The sequence below is a fragment of the Mus musculus genome, chromosome 8, assembly GCF_000001635.26.
Source record: "Mus musculus strain C57BL/6J chromosome 8, GRCm38.p6 C57BL/6J".
Classification (NCBI taxonomy): Eukaryota; Metazoa; Chordata; class Mammalia; order Rodentia; family Muridae; genus Mus; species Mus musculus.
In genome coordinates this window covers 108705248-108723932 of record NC_000074.6, presented here as the reverse complement: position 1 = coordinate 108723932, position 18685 = coordinate 108705248, and the positions used below count along the sequence as shown (strand labels likewise).

At 48.2% G+C, this 18685-nt stretch overlaps 1 protein-coding gene across 5 annotated transcripts in view; it reads right to left on the bottom strand.

Annotated features, from left to right (window-relative positions):
* Positions 1 to 18685, bottom strand: part of Zfhx3 (zinc finger homeobox 3) — a 682326-nt gene that overhangs the window by 237704 nt on the left and 425937 nt on the right. Inside the window, exon 1 of one of the 5 annotated variants that reach the window (NM_007496.2) lies at positions 8603 to 9289. The exons of the other annotated variants lie outside the window; for them this stretch is intronic. The gene's annotated coding sequence lies outside the window, so the exon portion shown is untranslated. Of the gene's footprint in view, positions 1 to 8602; positions 9290 to 18685 lie in introns of those variants that run through there. 5 annotated transcript variants of the gene reach the window in all.

The following is an 18685-nucleotide window of genomic DNA, read 5'->3' as shown; positions in this document are numbered from 1 at the left end:
CAGTCTCTACTTCATAGGCCTCAACCAGGGGCAGCTCTACCTCCTCAGGCCATGCCTTGCGACAAGGTGGACGGTCATGTCAATGGGAGAGAGAGCTACTGACATCAAGTGGCCAGAGAGAAGCCACTTGAGTGAAGGATGCCACATGCGTAGGTATTTATATGCAAATACAGCCGAGACAAATGCACACCAGAAGTGCCCCCAACCAGAACCGATCCACCCCTAAATGTCCATAGGAAACTCGGTCTGAGGTCCATACCTATTTCCAAGGCTGGGGGAGCCAGCGGGAGCATCCTTTTGGAATAGCCTCTAGCCAGGACTCTGAATTCAAAAACTCTAGTAGCTGTTTAAATATGAGGAAATGGAAATAACTGTAAAAGCTGTCATCCTCGCTAAGACTCAGGATCAAATACCGACAGAGCCAAACACCCAGTTTTCGAGGTAGCTGGTAAAACAGTTGAGAACCCAGCACCCTGTGAGCTGGGTTCCTCTGCAGGCAACAGGCTGGCTGGCTCTCAGAGAAGGTTGGAACTGGGCCATGGCTGGCACGCCCAGTTTGCCACATTTGACCACATGGTTCCTGTGACAGGCAACACTGCAGCGAGGACGTGGTGACCAGGCCAGCTGGTTACAGGAAGGGGACTGACTAGGAAGCAAAGACAGGAAGAGTTGAAGGCTGAAAGAGATCAGGCCAGTCAGGCTGGGAGGCCTTGCAAGAGAGGGGGCTATGGTGGGGTGGGGTGGGGGGGGAACACATGATAATTAACTCAGCAAGTTGATAGTATTTGCATATAAATGCCTCTACAAATCACTACAAACAAGCCAGGACAAGTCAGGCCTATTAGCATATATAAGCCAGCACAGGAAGGCCTCTCTAGGTGGGTCATGGAGTGGGCTGCTCACTTAGGGGGCCTCCTGCCAGGCTTGGGGGTGGGGCAACACGTGGGGAGGTCAGGAGAGGGGGAGGACTCTGGTTCTACTGCAGACCCTCAGGCTCCAGAACCCTTTCAGGATGTCAGAAAAGAGGTGGCTTAATTCTCAGCCAATAAGGAAAGAGCAAAAGAAACTCGGGACCTCTTAGTCACTCTCTAACAGGGCGTGGTAAAAAGAAAGAGAAGCAGAGAGGCCATCTGCAGGAATGAAATAAGTGGGTGGGAGCTGACAGTTACAGAGTGTCTCCTCCACAAGCTGAGTACCTCAGGTGCCAGTCTTCTGGGTTCCGGGATTCCCACCACAGGTGTGAGACCACACCCTCTGACTGGTGAAATAAGAGATGCTCAAGGAACTTAAAGGATTTGTTCAAAACCAAAGGAAAAGGGCCACAGAGCGGAGCCAAGCATCCACAGCCTCCACTGCAGGGTGAGGTGAGGCCGGCTGTGTGGTGACTAAGTCAGCTTTCCAGAAATCAGGAAAGGAGCGACGGAGTCCACAGGTGAGGGGGCTCTGATCCTGGGTGTCTGTGTTCCTGAGCCATGATTTTTGTACCTTCAACAATGGAAAAGACTTCCTGTCCACCGCCAGAGGGTTGGTACCAGGACTTCCTGTTACCCGCTTCTCCATCATCTAGACACTGTTTATGGTGGTTCCCAGCAAGGACAGACAGACTGCTGGCACCTGTGACAGACAGCTCATCTTGCTATCAATCTGACCTACTGTATCTGGAATGAACTAAAACTAGAGCCCACAGGCTCTCCTGTAAGGGATTTTCTTAATCATTATTATTGGGAGCAGGAAGGCCCACCCTGAATCTGGGTAGCACCTTCTGGAAGAAGGAAGCTTCCCTTTTTGTTTGCTTGCGGTCACTCTCTCAGGGCAAGCCTGTGGATCCTGCGCTTTGGCATTCCTTCACAAATATTTAAAAAAAAACAAATTCTTTGGGATTCCAATACAGACCGAAGACCTCTCCAGGAATTCCGCCAACCTTCAGTGCCTTCTTACAACTACTGAGACAACTACCAGATTCTCAGTCTCTCCAGCATGTGACATCCATTGCTGGATCATCCAGACCACACATCCTTTAAGCCAGTCTAATAAATTCCTTTTTACTACATACATCCATTCTGTCCGTTCTGTTCCTTTAGAGAACCCTGATCAATACAGCTCTTTCGTTAAAAGATCTACAAGTTCTCTGCTTTTCCCCAAAGATGTCGGTAGACTTAATAACTGTTGAACAAAAACCAGTATCCACTTGCTCTTTGAAACAGGCAGGGGCTGGAGAGATGGCTCAGTGGTTAAGAGCACTGACTGTTCTCCCAGAGGTCCTGAGTTCAACTCCCAGCAACCACATGGTGGCTCACAGCCATCTGTAATGGGATCCTATACCCTCTTCAGCTGTGTCTGAAGACAGCAACAGTGTACTCATATACATAAAATAAATCTTTTTTTTTAAAAAAAAAAAGAAAGAAAAAGACAAGGGCCCAGTAGGTGGGGTGCAACGCACTGCTTCCATCTCTGACATTCTGTTCATTTACCTTACATTTTTGGAGTTAGGGTCTGACTACATAGCTCAGACTAACCTTGAACTCCTGGTCCTTCCCACCTCAGCCCTCCCAAATTGGCATGTGTCACGTCCAGCCTATCTGGAACTATACTTTCAAAGCGGGCAGAATGCTATCTATCTTATGGGAAAGCAAGCGACCGGGCTGAAGTCAGATATATCGGGGCTGTGATCAGATTCAATGAAGCAACCACATTCAGAAACCTGGCTGAACAGTGGTGGCTTTGAAAAGACTCTGCCATGCAAGTGACACCCACCCACCCCCAACACACAAGGGCCTCTTCCTTGCGGGTCCAGAAGTTGACTTGACACTTTTCACGGGGATGCAAATATTCCACAGAGAGATGGTGGAGCTGTTAGAAGGAAAGCAAAAACCCACTTCCCCAAACCGGCCAAATGTACATTAAGAACCAAGGCACTGAGCCAAAGAGCGTTTTTAGGAAGCAGGTCTTGAGACAGCAGAAGAAGCTTGCACTGTTTCTTGAGCAGTTAAGGAAAATTGTTTAAAAAAAAAGTTGCTGAGGAGCATTAATAAAAAAAATAATAATAATTAAAGAAATAAAAGTCCATGCACCCTTTAGCCTATCTCTCCTGAACGAACTGTCAGGAAAAGTTGTCTAAAGTATACCGCTCAGATCCTGGAGGTGTGGGAGAACAAGTGAGTTCATGTCCACACAGACATGCTTTTTAAAGACTTAGGGTGGTATGGATTCCCGAAAAGGAGCTTTTTAGACACCAAACGGGAGACTTGCAGATATGGATGCTTACAGGACTCGGGGAGGGGTCAGAGGCTGAAACCAGATTTCAAGTGAAGACAACCCCCCCCCCCAATCTTCTCTGTACTGAGTTAATCTGACTTCAGCCCCTCTGATCAGAGGCTGCAGTGAGGGCCGGGCAGTCCCCTTTGAACTGGAATTTTAACACTGAAATGCAGAGCAAGCTGATGACTGAAGTGTATGCAGGTACCAGCTTATCCAACAGCCTGGCCAATACCCTTGGAAGAATTTGTCTCCAATCCCGCTGGCTTGAATCAGGAGCAACCAAGAAGCCAGCCAAATTGTCCTTTGCTTGCTCCTGACAAGTGGCAGGGCTCACAACAGTTAAGGCTCCTCACAGATTTAGAATCACTGACAGTGTCCACTCCTGATCTGTCAGAACCTCTCATGATCATGCTCAAAGCCATCCCCTATGTACTCAAACCTAGTCTCAAAAGCCTTCCCGCAAATGCACACTAGCCCCTGCTTCCAGCAGCACACAGACAGGGGTCTCTCTCCCAGATCAAAGGTTTGTGGTTGAAGTCCCTCGCAGGACGATGAGTAACAGCAGTTGCACGTGGCCCTGCTGAGCCAATTTCTTCAATTCAACTCAAGGATTTCCTAGTGATAACTTCAGAGCCTAAGAAATGCCTAGCTCTTGCCCCCAAAAAAGGTCCATTCAGATTACATTCAAGAAAGTCACTTAAGGGGGGGGGGGCACTTTAAGACCCTGGTATGACTCCCTTCCTCCTAGAAAAGGAGACATTGCTCTTCATCATCTCTATAAGGAGTGGCATTGCAAGAGATTCAGTTCCTAACTAGTGGGAACCAGAAGGGACATGCAGGAGCAAGGTGATCAAATGTCTGGCCTGTCTGGAGTCTACCTTCTTTGGAGGCCTCAGACCTGACCCTAGAGGGGTAGTTGAGAGAGTGCAGTTAAACCACCTAAGGCCTTCCCAGAATGCACACATGTATGCATGCACACACACACACACAAAATTCTCTCGTTGACAAGCCTGTATGGCGGAAAGGAAGAAAGGCTCACCCAAAAGCCAGGCACCAGGTAAGAGGCCCCAAACAACACAATTCTCAAGGTGTAACAGAGTCACTTTGCCAGCCCCAAAACTCTTGTCTTTTTTTTTTATTTGCATTGTTATCCTTGCAAAAAGAAACAAAACAAAAAACAAAAAACCTCTAGGAATTAAAAATGAAAGAATTAAGAGTAATAGAAAGGCAGAAAACATCCAAAGGGGTAAATTTTTAAAAACTAAAAACAAAACAAAACAACCTTTAACAAATCAGCAGGCAGGATAACTTTCAAGGGCAAAGAACTTTCTAGAAATACTCCATTCACTGCTTCATTTGTGGCTTGTCCTCAGTTCTTACTACCCTATCTCCTGACCGAAAAGGATAAAAACAGGGAAAAGAAAGAAAGAAATACGGACAGATGGACAGACGGATAGACGGACAGACAGATAGAACACATCCCTCTGTGTCGCTGCCTCTGCAAACATTAACACAATGTTACTGACTGTCAACTGGGGCTGGGCCTGGCTTTCCTTGGGTCCCTGGTTCCTGTCCCTGACCCTTTAACAGTGATTTGCCACGTCAAAAAAATAAAACATAAAAAAACAAACCAAAAATCAAACTAAGTCCTCTACCATCTGATCACCATTTCCCACATGGTCAGAGAGAGCAGCCTGGCAGCCAACTTTAAATCATACAGAAAACAAATCTGACAGTTGTTGATTGGATAGTTTTGCTCCCTAATCTGGATTCTGAAAACAGCTTGCCAATGACCCAAGATTTCTGCCCACATCTCTACTTCGGGACAGTACGAGGAAACCTTAGCTCCTGTGGGTCTGGTTCTGTTTCAGTGTCTTCCCGGTGCAGGACACTGTGCTCGAGACAGAACCAGTACCTTTAGACCTTACTGCGCCAAGCTCTACAAAGGAATCCCCTAGCTTGCATTCCATTAAAAACTGGGCTGCCCAGTTCCTTGACCACAGTTCTTTAAGTCAGGGAGAAAGGACTGGAGAGCCACGGCAGCAGCAAGGCTAGGCTGCGACTTCTAACAATAACCATTATAGCCAGATTCACCACCAAGGCATGTGGACAACCCCAAGAAGTTCCCGATAATGGAATCTGCCCTCCTGTTGTGTTGGGACGGCTTCACACACACCTCCCTCCCCGTACTGGTTAATTACAACAGCGTTGGGAACCAGAGTAGGCCAACAGGCCCAAACATTACAGAAATAGGCCAGCCTAACAGCAAGCGACCATTTTAATCACAAATGAAAGCATAAACCACAGCACTGTACTCCCCGAGGTGGCTACAGCGAGCATCAGGTGCATTATTCTTGCTCTGCTGTGCTGTGCAGTGCTGGCCAGCCAGGAGGCGGGGCTTATACAAGCTTCCTCAGACCAGACACCCCATGGCCTCCTTGCAGGATAGACTCAGGGCCCTAGGTTAAGCAGGAGGCAAGCTGGGAACCCTCCCAAGGGGAACTATGCAGACAAGTGGGAACAGCAGTTCCACACATTTTTTTGAGAAAGACTGCTTAGTCACTTAAATATTTACTTTTTAAGACGAAGAAACTTTTGCAACTCCCCCGATAAAACTAGCTTCCTAGGTAAGAGTTTGTTTTGGGGCCCTCAAGTATTCCTGAACACTCACACTCTCACTTCCAAAACCAAGTCTCTAGAAAATACACTAAAAGGACACACACATACACACACACACACAATAAAGACATATTCCCTGAATAGCACATGTGACCAAAACTCAAGTTCACAGATTTATTCAAATGAGCCAACCACCTCTTGGTCACCCAAAATTCAGGGGCCATCACTTTAAGTCCTCATGGTGAAGGCTGAAATCTCGCTTATTTTAGCTCCTTGACACTGGGAAGTCCAATTGGCACCGAGTTTACATAGCAGTTAAACCCAGCCTCAAAACAGCAGGAAAGCACTTTGCTGTCCAGCCAGGACAAGCCGAACAGGAGGCCGCCTGCAAGCACCGCTCTCTTTGGGCCCTTTTCCACCCGCCCTTAGCATTCGCTGGGCAAAGAAACCAAAATTAAGGTTTCAGGTGGTTGGCGGCTGCAGCTTGTTGTTTCTGTTGTTCTCAGAGAGCCAGCCAGTTCCTTGTCAATCAAACAGTTTTCAGAACTGGAGAACCCAGAGTTCCATCCCATAGAAAGTGTGAGGTGACAGGGGGTGGGGGTGGAGGGGGGGAGTACCTGACCCACATCATAAGGACAGAAGGTCTTCAAAGCACTTAATTCCTGGCCATTCCAAAAGGACTGTTTTCAAAGTGTACAAGTGCTTGCTTCTGCCACCGACCCCATGTTGTTAAATAACACTTGTGTGTAATTAAATAAAAGACCCGGTGTGACCCCCAGCCCGTTTTGAGAGCCACTTTAACAGGTCTTCTGAAGACCATACTAGAAATCAAATGTAGGCAGGCTCTTTGGTCCTGTGATTTAGAAAAGAAAGGGAGGGGGTGGGGTGGGTGGAGAAAGTTGCTCTTGGCCTTCATGGCATGCACACATTCTGGAAGGCGGCCTTCAGGAACCCCTCAGAACTACAAAACACAAACACAGGTGTGCAAGCATCCAGTCTTTCCAATGACCCCCCCCCCACACACACACACACACACACTCATTTCAGAATCTTTCTATGACTGAGCATCTGTCTCCAGACTCCTCTCAGCCCACCTCTGTTCCCTGTGTTCCACGTCTGGATTTAGAATCCCAGGCTGCCAGTGGATGTTGTGATAACAAGAACCAGGCTTCCAACTCCCTACTGCAGTCTCTCTCTCTCTCTCCCTCTCTCTCTCTCTCTCTCTCTCTCCCTCCCTCTCTCTCTCGATCAGGTTACCTCCGAAGGTCTATGCTTTCCTATTTAATGCAGTCTGGGCCACAGCACTCCAGCCCAGCCCACTGGAACTCGTGATTTTTAGGGTTTCCCTTGAAACCTATCCAGAAACCACAGCCATTAAAAGAACATGAAGGTTTGACACCTCCTGAATTTAGGAATGAGGGGACTCTAGGGGCCAACTCTACAAACTGGGCACCTGCTGCCTGATGGCAAAGAAACAGTTACCCCCAGCTATGGGTGAGCTTCAAATTAGACTCTTATTTACTTAGTGACTCGTCACCAAAGATCTCAAAGCACGAAATGAAGTGAGATGAAGATGACGTGTAACTTCCTCACCATCTCTCTCCCAGGCTTAAGTCTGGTTTCCTTGCTGTGTCTTGATGCCGTACACCAAGCAGGCCCTGGCCTTCCCTGCCTTCCAGATGGGAAGCCTATATGCTCTGGGGTTTATATATCAGTGGCTCCAAGAGAGTCTTCAGAGGCTGATAAATGAGAAAATGCAAGGGGTGGAGGGTGGGGGGTGGGGTGCCCTCCTGGACTCACCTGCTCTCCGGTCACCTTTAAACCAGTTTAGCACACTGGGTACCACCACTAAGGCTGGCTGCTGAAACTCCCTTTGAGTGTGCCATGTGGGCTGTGGGCTCTCCCCTGAGGGTAAGATTTCCCATCACCATCATCATTACATAGGTACGCACAGGACAGAAAAGGCTGTTATCCAGAAAGCTTGTTTCTCTCTAAGCCTACAAAATGACTTTGAGTTGGATTTTGTTTTGGTTTTGTTTTTGGTTTTTTTGTTGTTATTTTTCTTGTTGCTACCCTAACTTGGATATCTCTCCTCTTTAAATGGAGTTTAAAAAAAAAATCTTACCTTTCCTTCGTACTTCCCGCCCCCCAAAATAAATGCTGTACCGGTTCTGGCAGAAGAACAAACCGAAATTAGAGAGCAGCCAGGCCAAGATGATCTCCATAGGTCCCGCCAGCTCTGCCCTGATTCTCTCTTTAATTACTCCCCAAACAGGCACATTCTTCACATTGCTGCAAACTGACCAGCGACTTCTAACACACTCTCACTCTCTCTCTCTCTTTCCTTCATAACCGCCCCCCCCCCCGGCAGCTGAAGGTGTGTTTTAGACCAAAGAATCCAAAGTTCTCAATGGCACCAGTACCCCCAAGTATTAACAAGGTAGGAACTAACCCAAAAGCAGGAGGAGGAGGAGGAGGAGGAGGTCGGGAAGGAAAAGCAAGAGGAGATAGGAGGAAGAACGTACTCTGGTGCCCAGCAGACTCTAAGCCACTCTCTCCCCAGGTAGGTTCCTCCTGGAGTCTAGGAGTTCAAGTGCATCCAAGCCTGCCCTTCCCCCACACGCCCCAAGAGAATGGGAAGTTCAGCCAAGACTCACTCGCAGCACCTGCCTCCAGCGCTAGGCCGGCTGCGAGCGGCGCGGCGGGGGAGGGAGGCTGCACTCACCTGGCACACAAAGCCTCCGTACACCTCAGGAGGAAGGAGGCACTCGGAGGTCCGGGGGCCACCACGCCGGGCAGCGCGACAACGGGAGATTCCAGTGGCAGCGGAGCCCCGAACTTACCCACCCCAGGCGGCATTCTCCCCACCTCCCGCTGCCCCCCGGGCTCGGCGGTGGCGCAGGCTAGGAGCGAGGGGCCTGGCGGCAGGGGCGGGGCGCGCATGGTGGCGGCCCGGGGCTGGCGATCTGCGGGCTGCCCCGGGGAGGGAGGTCCCCCAGGCGCGGCGGGGATTCACCCACGGGGCGCGGCGCTGCGTCCCGGTCCCCGTCCCGGCCTGCCCGCCTCTCTCCTCCTCCTGCGCCGCCCGCTCGCCCGCCCGCCCGCCCGGAATCGCTTTATGTAAATGAAGCTCAACTCGCAGTTTGCAGCGCGCACCGCCCGAGGAAGGGGGGCGGGCGGGGCGGGGGGCCTTCGGGGATCCACATTACACAGCAACAAAGCGGAAGGTTAATTTGAAACTCACAGCCCCGCAGCCTCTCGGCTCCCCGGGCAAAGCCTGACATCTACAGTCGCGCTGGGCGCAGGCCGGGCTGCTCGCGGTGGCCGCGCCCGCGCGCCTGCGGGGACCTGGGGACATAGACGCACAAACACACAGGAGCAGGGCCGGAGCTGCCGGGCCCGGGCTCCCAGCACCAGCCTTGGAGGCGGCCTGGGCCGCACTCGCCTGGGGACAGGAGCCTTGGCTGCCCTGGCCTGCACCAACCCAGGAACCGGCCCGGCAGGAACAAAGCCGCGTCCCCGCGAGGCACTGACCGCACCGCTCATCAAAAGTCAAAGGCCGGCCTGGAAGAAACGGACGCGCCTTCGGCCACCCCCAGTCTCTCCCCCAAAAGAGAAGAACAAGCAGTCGGGGCCTCCGAACCCTGATCCATCAGTCTCTGGGCCCTGTCCACGTCAGAGCCAGGCCACTCTAACATGGGGACTTTAGCCAATGTGGACAGGAATTTATTTGAAACACACACCCATCCTATTAACTGCTTCACAGAGCACTTCTGTTTTTCAGCTGCAGAAACTTACGAAAACATCCCCTACTCACTCACTCTCCATTGAGAGTTTAAGGACAGTTTCTAAGGAGAGGGGGAGAAGAGGAGAGCAAGAAACGACTAGAAAAGGCCAAGCAGCCTGGAACCACCCGCTGTCAGGATCAGGAGACTGCCCTTAGGAGCCACAGAGCATTTCAGACAGGGCAAGAAAGGTGGCCCGGCTCAAGACGATTCTACCACCAGGATCAAACCCAACGGGGCTACCTCGGCTGGTCACAGCGACAGCTGGGCACTTCTAGGTCTCCCAAGGTTCACCTTTGGCGTTCTGTTATGCAAAGGCAGGCCCCCTTGAAATCTCACCGGAAGGCTCCAGTCCTCTCAGACAGAATTCCACCCTCCTCCTAAATCTAGTCTTCATTCCCAGCATAGAAAGACACCTGCTTTTTCTCTTTCTGAAAACCAGCCACCCAGGCTGCCCCCGGCAGCCGCGAGTCTTTTCCTACTGCACAATAATGAACCATGCAAGTGTTAGAAATATAATAAGCTCACCCGGCGAAGAGCAGAATGTATGGAATCGTATTTGCATTAAACACACACTAACAGGGAGGAAAGGGGGAGGCTTGCTTGGTGAAAACTACAGGGCCCCAATGTAGGAAGCATTTTGGTACAATAGAATTCGGTTTCAAATCGATGTAAATACCTAACCTGTTGGGCGCAGTCTGTTACCCTGTCTATATTTTAGCACAAGAAAAAAAAAAAAGATTGCAATCGCCGTCTCCCTTCCCCCACCCCAAGCTAGGACCTTGGGAGAAAAGAGCTGCCTCTGGGGAATCATGTCTGATTAGGGACAAAGGAGGGCAGAGGCCAAATTTAGTCAAACTTGGGGAAGGGGGAGAGCAGGTCTGGGGGGGTTGGGGGAGGATGGGTTTTTGAGCCAGAGTATGGCCTCCATAGACCTGCTTCAGGCTGCCTGACCTCGGGCTCAAGAACAGGTGGTGTTTTCAAAACACACTGTTATTTATGTTAGCCACACGAGTCAGGAACACCTTAAAGAAAACCAATTAATAATTTAATTGAAAAAGTGGCAATGAATAATGCATAAAGACGAGGAGATAGGCAAGGTGGGGGGGGGGAGAATCTCCTCTCAGAAGATGACCCCCCCCTCCAGAAATCTCTTTGGGAAAACAGAGATTCCAGACCCTCAGCCCTCACCTGGAAGCTACAGGCTGAAGATGCAAAGCCAACAGGAAACTGCTTTCCACTCCTGGAAAACTGAATTTTGCAGCTTCCTCATGAGTTTTATTCACGGGACAGCCTCAGAATCTTGTAAGGAGGTGAGTATAGGTGGGGGCATGGGATACACATTTTGACAAAATGAAAGCTAGAAAGGGAAAAAAAAACACCCCACAAGACAGGATCTAAAGTAATGAGAGATCCTGAGGAGGGGGTGGCAGTAGAGGGCCTCTGCCTTGATCCTGCCTCTGTCCCAGGCCCTGGGTCAGGCCTTCTACACCTCAGAAGCCTGACAAGCAGAAAAAAGAATGACCCTGATCCCCTTTCTTTATCTCAACCCTGCAATAACTACATGCATGACGAGGCCTACTCAAGCCTGTCTTTGTTTAGACAAAAATTTAACTTGGAGAGCCACAGGCAGGTAACCTACAGCCTGGAGACCGTCGTGAACAGGATGGACTGTGAAAAAAAAAAAAAGCTGGGGTGCTCCTGCCTCGGGGGTAACTCATTTCCATCCAACCAAAACAAGAGGGAATTCACAAGGCCCACGCTCACATAATGAAACCGTCAATTTCTCCGAAATCCACGTTGCCAATTCTGTCCCCAGACTCAGGACAGGGCAGCTGTCTGATGTTAAACCCAGGCCTGCCCAGCACTGACAGCCTGATATTCTGGGGCAGCACCCAGGACGCAAGGACAAAATAGAGCCACCGCCAGAAAAGGCAGGCCCCTTCACGGGTTTCTCACCGCCCTTTCCTTCCCTGGCCTCAGCTCCCTCACTCGCTCGCTCGCTCGCTCGGCTAGAAAGCCTCACTGACAGCCAAAGGATAAATATTTAAAAATAAACCAGGGAATGCTAGCCCCTTCTCTTCTCCTCCCCTTACCCATTCTCCGAGCCAGAGGTCTGCCCACGAACGCTTGAACGCTTAGCTGGCTGATAAATGACACCTCTCCAACCCAGCCAAACCTGCTTCCCCACCCCCAGACTCGCTCCCCCACCCCCACCCCCAGTGCTGTGTCTTCTCAAGTCCCAAAAGCTAAAAGTATGATCCCTGAGTGAAGATCCAGAGGATGTCAGCATGCCAGCCCCTCTTCAGAGCACCACTGGGGCTAGGTAGATGTATGTCATTCTTCCAGATCATTCTGGTTTTATTATACTGATTTTAAAACTTTGTGCTTAAATCCTCTGGAGGCTAAAACCTCGGATGGGGTGGGGGGCACAGACATACACAGACATGCCCTCCTTCTCCCTGCCAATAAATACATTCAGAACTGAATTTTGCTCTATGGCCTGAGCTCATCCCACCAATACAAGGTAGTTTTATTTAGAGGCTAGGCATCTGCTGGGGGCCCAGGCCCCCTGGATCAGGTCTAGTATACAGATCCACCTCCAGGCAGCTCAGCCACTGAAGGCTGGGGCACTGGGGACCTCGGCACAAATGTTTTGTTTCGCATCTCTGACAAGAACCTCAAGGCCTTCGTGGATCGCTGTGGTGCTAATTCCACAGATGAATTTTTACCCGATCCTAGTGGAAGGCATCTGGTTTATCCACCTGCCTTTCCCAACTCAGTCTGCCCCTAACCCTGTCAATCAGACACACCACAGAGGCCCAGATGAGTCTTCTTTTAAACCTGTGATTCAAAAAGAGTTTTCCCCCAAAATATTTCTGAGTGGCAAAGCCCAGGTCTCAAGGAAGCAAAAACCACAGAGACTGTCTTAAATGAGCCTTACATGTTAGGCAAATAGGTCATCAAGCTCTCTCTTCCTTTTTCTTTTTTGGAAACAAATACATATATATTTTGTTTTTATTTCCTGAAAGGGCAAAGAGAAGTTGCCATGCAAGACTTTTATACCCAGGGGGATTTTTACATTTGTGTTTCTAAACCTTGAAATTGAGGATTTTAATGACAAGGCAGACAGATGCTTAAAGACAGCATCACAGTCAAGGTCTGCATGCTGCAGGAGAGAGAGCGTGGTGCTTTGTTTGGGCGGGGGGGGGGGGGGGTGAACTTCCCATCTTGTTCCTGGGCCGTCCCCCAACTGTCTGACACATCCCTTCACAGTGGCCAGCAAACCGAGTGAAGTCTTGGAAGGGACAGAGGTCGGGCCGAATAAAGGAAACAGGAAACAGGGGAGGAAAAGAAAAGGGACAGGGGACATTGTCTGTTTATATAAATCCTAGTTTGAAAAGGGAAAAAAAAAATCTCAACTCATATCAATTCCACCGTGTGCACCAACCAGCTTTCCACTCAAGCTTAAACAGTGAACCCAGTCAGATACACCACCAGCACCTCCTTCAGAGTTTTCCTTTTCTTTTCTTAATGAGTCATCTCATATGGGTTTCAAGTCCCCCAGTAATCACTTTTAACTAGTGGACAGGATACAAGCAGATAAACAAAAGATGACCCTTCCACGATTTACCAAGTTAATTCTAGAATCCCATTTCTTTTGGGTCCCGTCCCCCCACCCAGTTCATCTTTTTGCTACCGTTCATTTTTGTTGGAGATCTGTGCTAATCTGACTTCACAGTCTTCCCCCCCTCTTCCCACCGCCCCACCCACAGCTGAAATTTCACATATCCTCCAGGTCAGCCGGTGTTTTAGAATGTGGGTTTCTATTGAGGCTCTTGCAATTGCCAGTGAGGCCTATGGTGAAATGTGCTTCGTGCTGTTCCGTTTGTCTCTCTGCGGACAAATAGAAACTGTGAAATTTAAAGAATGGATTAAAAAAAAAAAAAAAAACTAAAACAAAGAGGTTTAAAAAAAAAAAAAACAGGACAAATGTTTTTGCTTTTGTGTCTCCCCTGCAGCAATTGTTTGGAAAGTCCGCATTGACAATAACCATGAGCAGGCCATCTAAAGGCGATAGGCTCACAAGGGGACTCCTGGCCTGCTCCCTTTGGTCTGGGAGAAAAAGTACCTTAGCTCCGTTCTCCAGGAACAAAAGGCCGGGGCCATGGAAGGGGGGAGAGGTGACCGGGCTTTCACAGGGAGCCAAGTGTCAGCAAGGCTTCATTTTTCATCCTTCTTAGTTAGAAAGCGGCTCAGGGAACTTCCTAATGACTGCTTTTCCCTCTCTCCTATTACTGCTTAACCTAAAAGGACAAAACAATATATTCATATATGTGTGTGTGCGTGTATATATATATACACGCACACACACATATATACACACACGCGCGTGCACACACACATACTTTAAAAAAAAAAAAAAAAAAAAAAACTAAAACCAAAACCCATCATCCTAGCAGAGGAAGGTCTTTGGGGCCTACATAAATAAGCCTGCCTCTCATCTCTCTCCCCACCCCACCCAACCCCTTTTTTGAAGGGGGATCCAGTTGTAGATCAGAAGAAAAGAGAGACTGTGGCATGTTTAGTAACATCAGACTGGCCTCTATAGTTCCAAGAAGATACGGGCATTATGGGTGAGGGCAGCATGGGAAGGGGAGGGGGTGCCAGGGGAGAGTGTCTAGGGTCACAGCCAATTTCACATTCACAACTGACTCTCAATCTCACAACCATCACTGAGCTGAGCAGTGGTTGCAGTGGGGGTGGGGGTGGTGTTTATTTGGGGTTTAGGGTTTTATTCTGTTTCATTTTGCTTCGAGAGGGATGTCCTGCTCCAGAAGGGGCCAGGCCAGGTGTGGCAGGGGCCAGGTGTGGCAGGGGCCAGGGGAGGTGTGTGCCATCAAGAGAGGAAGCCTGGATGAATCACTGCGCGCCATGGAGATACTGGGGGGCAAATGGATGTGGGAGTGTTTAACCAGATTAACACGCTGGGAAGTGTCTTCCCAGGCAGGCAAAACCCTAGGCCAGAGCAAGGACATTCGACCCCCAAGCCAGACCTGGCCTCACAGAGAGAAAACACACACACACACACACACACACACACACACACACACCCCTTCCCAAGGCAGTCACAGAGCTCTGACCAAACAGCAAGGTCACAGGGAGGAATGAGGGGGCCTGCATACAAACACAATAAACACTCAAATATGACCGGAAATGACATCAGCAAAGAGAGGACCTGTTTACTGCAGATCAAAACAAAACAAACTCCCAAACCTTTTGTGTACACAAGAGAACTCTATAAAAAGCCTCTCCAAAAGTCACTAGGGTCGGTCTACATACACATCAGCATCCGAATAAGAAAACTGCATGACGGTTACTGGGGGGGTGGGGGGGAGGAGCAGTAAGGGGGGGAATGTTGGAAAGAAGAAGGAGGGGGAGGGAGATCAATCCCAGCTAGGGCCAAAAAGCCAGAGTGGTTACCCACTCTGCTGAGCCTTAATATTTATTGGTGTTTATAATCGGAAAAGCTGTGTTCTATGTTTCACTTAATACAAGGCCAGACAGCGTTGTCTAATGAGGCAGCGTTACAATCAGCTTGTAATGCTGAATTTTTAATGCTGCCAAGGATTCTGTTATATAATAATACCAAAAAAAAAAAGAAACAGAAGCTGAAGGAGGGGTCCCAACGACAGGACCTTCCTCGGCCACTAGCTTGCTCTCTCCCTTCCCTCTGCCTACCACCTTGTGATCTGAAATCAACTCTTCATCCCTACACAGGTTGGTATGGAACGCAAGAGGATTCCTTAGGCAATCCACACTTTTCATTATTTCTGTAATGTCTTCTCCAAAGTTCTAACGTCAAGAGTTTGAATTCTTAGCTTATCGGGGGGGGGGGGGGTTAGAGGTCTAAAATGAAAATGATTTCTTCTGGAAGATGGGGGTGGGGGCTGAAGAGACAAAGAATAAAGGGAAGAGGATTTTTTTTTTCTTTTAAGCAAACCAAGCCATTTTTTAAAAGAACAAAAATAAAATCATAGAAGGAGAAAGAAGTAGTCTGTGTTTGGGGGGTGGGGGGTGGAGTTGCCCATATTCATAGCTGCTGTACTCAGCTTACACTGGTGTAATTTAAAAGCATACACACAGCCGCGTTGCTTCTCTCTGTAATACCCCAAGACTGTAAATCTATAACCACTGCAATGATTTAGTGATTAAAAACATGATAACATATTGTGTAACTGCAAACCACAGAACCCTTGCCAACTCTCCTCAAGATAAAGGGGGGTGGGGGTGGGGGGGTGGGGAAATACAGAAAATGTGTTGCTTGCAGCGATCTTCCTAAACCCAAAAAGATTTTAATGAAAGGACCTATACAGTAGACAATCTCAAAGGGGTGAGTGGATTCGGTGTGGAGCCAGAAAGGGGAGGAGGGCAGAGCGGGAGGGAGGGAGGGCAGCTAGCTTTCTGTTGGGTTCTTTTCCTTGTACTAACAAATTACAACCTAAACAAGCCTTTTCCTTTCTCTCCCTCCTTCCTTTTTTTTTTAATAGTTTGTTGTAACTGGAATGACTGGTCTTGTGCACTGTCTCACATAGTCAAAGCTGCTTTGTAATAGCATCTGGAGACCCAACTTTATTTGCCTGAACTCAATGGTGGGTTTTTTTTTTTTTCTTTTTTCTTCCCTCCCCCTCCTCCCTGGTTTTGTTTTGGATTCAGTATTGTGGGTTTTCTGGTGTCACTGGGAGCCCCTGTCTATACAGTCAGAGGACTCTGACGCCTTTAAGCTACTGAGCTAACACCTGAGAGGGAAGCACAATTTGTAACGTGGCAGGAGGAGCCTAAAGCAGGCAGGCAGGCAGGCAGGCAGACAGACAGACAGACACACACACACACACACACACATGCACGCACTAAAATCAAAGCAGCTGTAGGGGTTTTGGCCTCTAAGCAGCTGACCTGACCCCATTCTGTATATTCTTTTATTTCCCCATCGCAGGATTCCTGCACCTTGGGTCAGATTAGTACTCAATGTGACCCTAAGGAGGAAGGCAGTCACCAAGCCCTGGAAAACTGTTCCATATTTAATAGGGGTGGGGGTGAGGGGTGTGAGTGCAAATACATTCAGAAGCCCCACATGTGTATACACACACACAAACATGGACACACTCTATCAGGACTACCAGGCCATAAGGCTAGTTCCTGCCCAGCCTTCTCAGTACACACCACTAAGAGCCTATACTCCCCTTGTGTAACCACCACCCACCAAATCTTCATGCCTTACAGCTCTAACCACCAACACACACACACACACACACACACACACACACACACACACACACACAGAGTCCTCCGGAGACTTTATGTTTAAAAAGTCCACAGATCTGAATCGCCTCCTCTCTGGACCAGAGCAGGGCAGTTTATTCAGAGAAATCAATAGGAAAGAGCATTTGCAAATATTTATATAAGCCCAGTGCGTTTCAGCATTAAGTAATTAAAAACTAAAACCTAGGGAGGGGGGAAGGGAAGAGACAGACAGACAAGAGGAAGGCTGCTGGTCTACATTGCTTTTCCTGCCCACACCTCATCTCCTCAAACCACAAGCCTTTCAAAAATGACTTCATGGACACTTTTTGCGAAATCCTGTTCTGAACCATTTTCAAGACTATTTCAAAATAATCTCCAAATATGGATTCACCTACCACCAAGCATTCAGGAATGACTGTAAGACAACTGTCTTGTGTATTCTCTGTCTCGTTCTCTGTCTCTGTCTCTCTCTCACACACACATACACACACACCATTCGGACTTTTGACATTGCTTCAATCTCTAGTATGTTACTCTTTTATATTCCTACCTCTGCTTGTACTAGTTTTAAAAAAAAATCATGAGAAGGGGAAGGGTTGAAAATTCAATAAGCCACCAGTGAAGGATGGGGCAGCTCCCACTTCCCACCAACTCAAGACGCTTACACTTTAAGGTTCGACTCTAAATCCTCACATGTAAATAAACAACACACACACATACACACACACACACACACACACACTTCAATAAAATCAAAGGGCTATAACATGAGCCACTATAGACTGAATGGATTTCCCCTATATTGTTCTGAAAAGCTGAGCAGTAAATTCTGGTTATTCTGCCTCTAAATCCATTGGAAGAAACCAACTAAGGCACTGAGGCACCCACACTGCAGGTATTGTAGAAATTTACAGTAAATGGAGGTACAAGATTGCCGCACATTGTCCTATTGATTATTCAGATTGATCCAGCTTTCCTCAACCATTTCCCAAGCTTCTTTCTCAGGACCTCTGAAAAAGTTGGCCAGGAACTAGCCATCCACCCAAAGTAGGTAGAAAAAAAAATACACACACACACACACACATATCTTTAAAGCCATAATAAATCCTCAATGCCCTCCCAAATGCCTTGAGCCTTTCTTAAAATTCCAAAGTGAATTTATGTTCTGTAATTTGCATTAGAGCCAACCGATCACCATGTCATATTCTTCAAAGGTATTTAACAACGCCCCCCTTTAAAAGTCACCAAACAGAAGGCAGAAAATGGCAATCAGTTTTCCTCATCCATATAGTCCTTAGATCAAGTTTCAATAATTGAAACCAATAAAAATTGTCATATATCCCCTACTTCAAAGTGATGAGAGAGAAAAGTTAAGAGTGTGTGATTTTTGAAGCACTCATAATCAAAGAATATGCCACAGTCGAAGGAATTTCACGAAGTCAGGTTCTGAGCAACAGATTCATTCACAAAGTAAAATATATGTATATTGTCTTAATAGCTCAATACACAATGCAAATGTACAACGTAGAACAAACACTCTTAGACCAAGAACACACCAACTGACATGCAAAAGATTCTATACATTAAAATGTATAACGTAAAATTAAGAACGTGCTTTTAATTTTTTTTTTTATTTTTTGCATCTAGTGGAGTAGGGTGAGAGGTGAAGAGTGGGGAACCGAACGTAAACAATCCCAGTTTCGTATATGAGAGGAGTG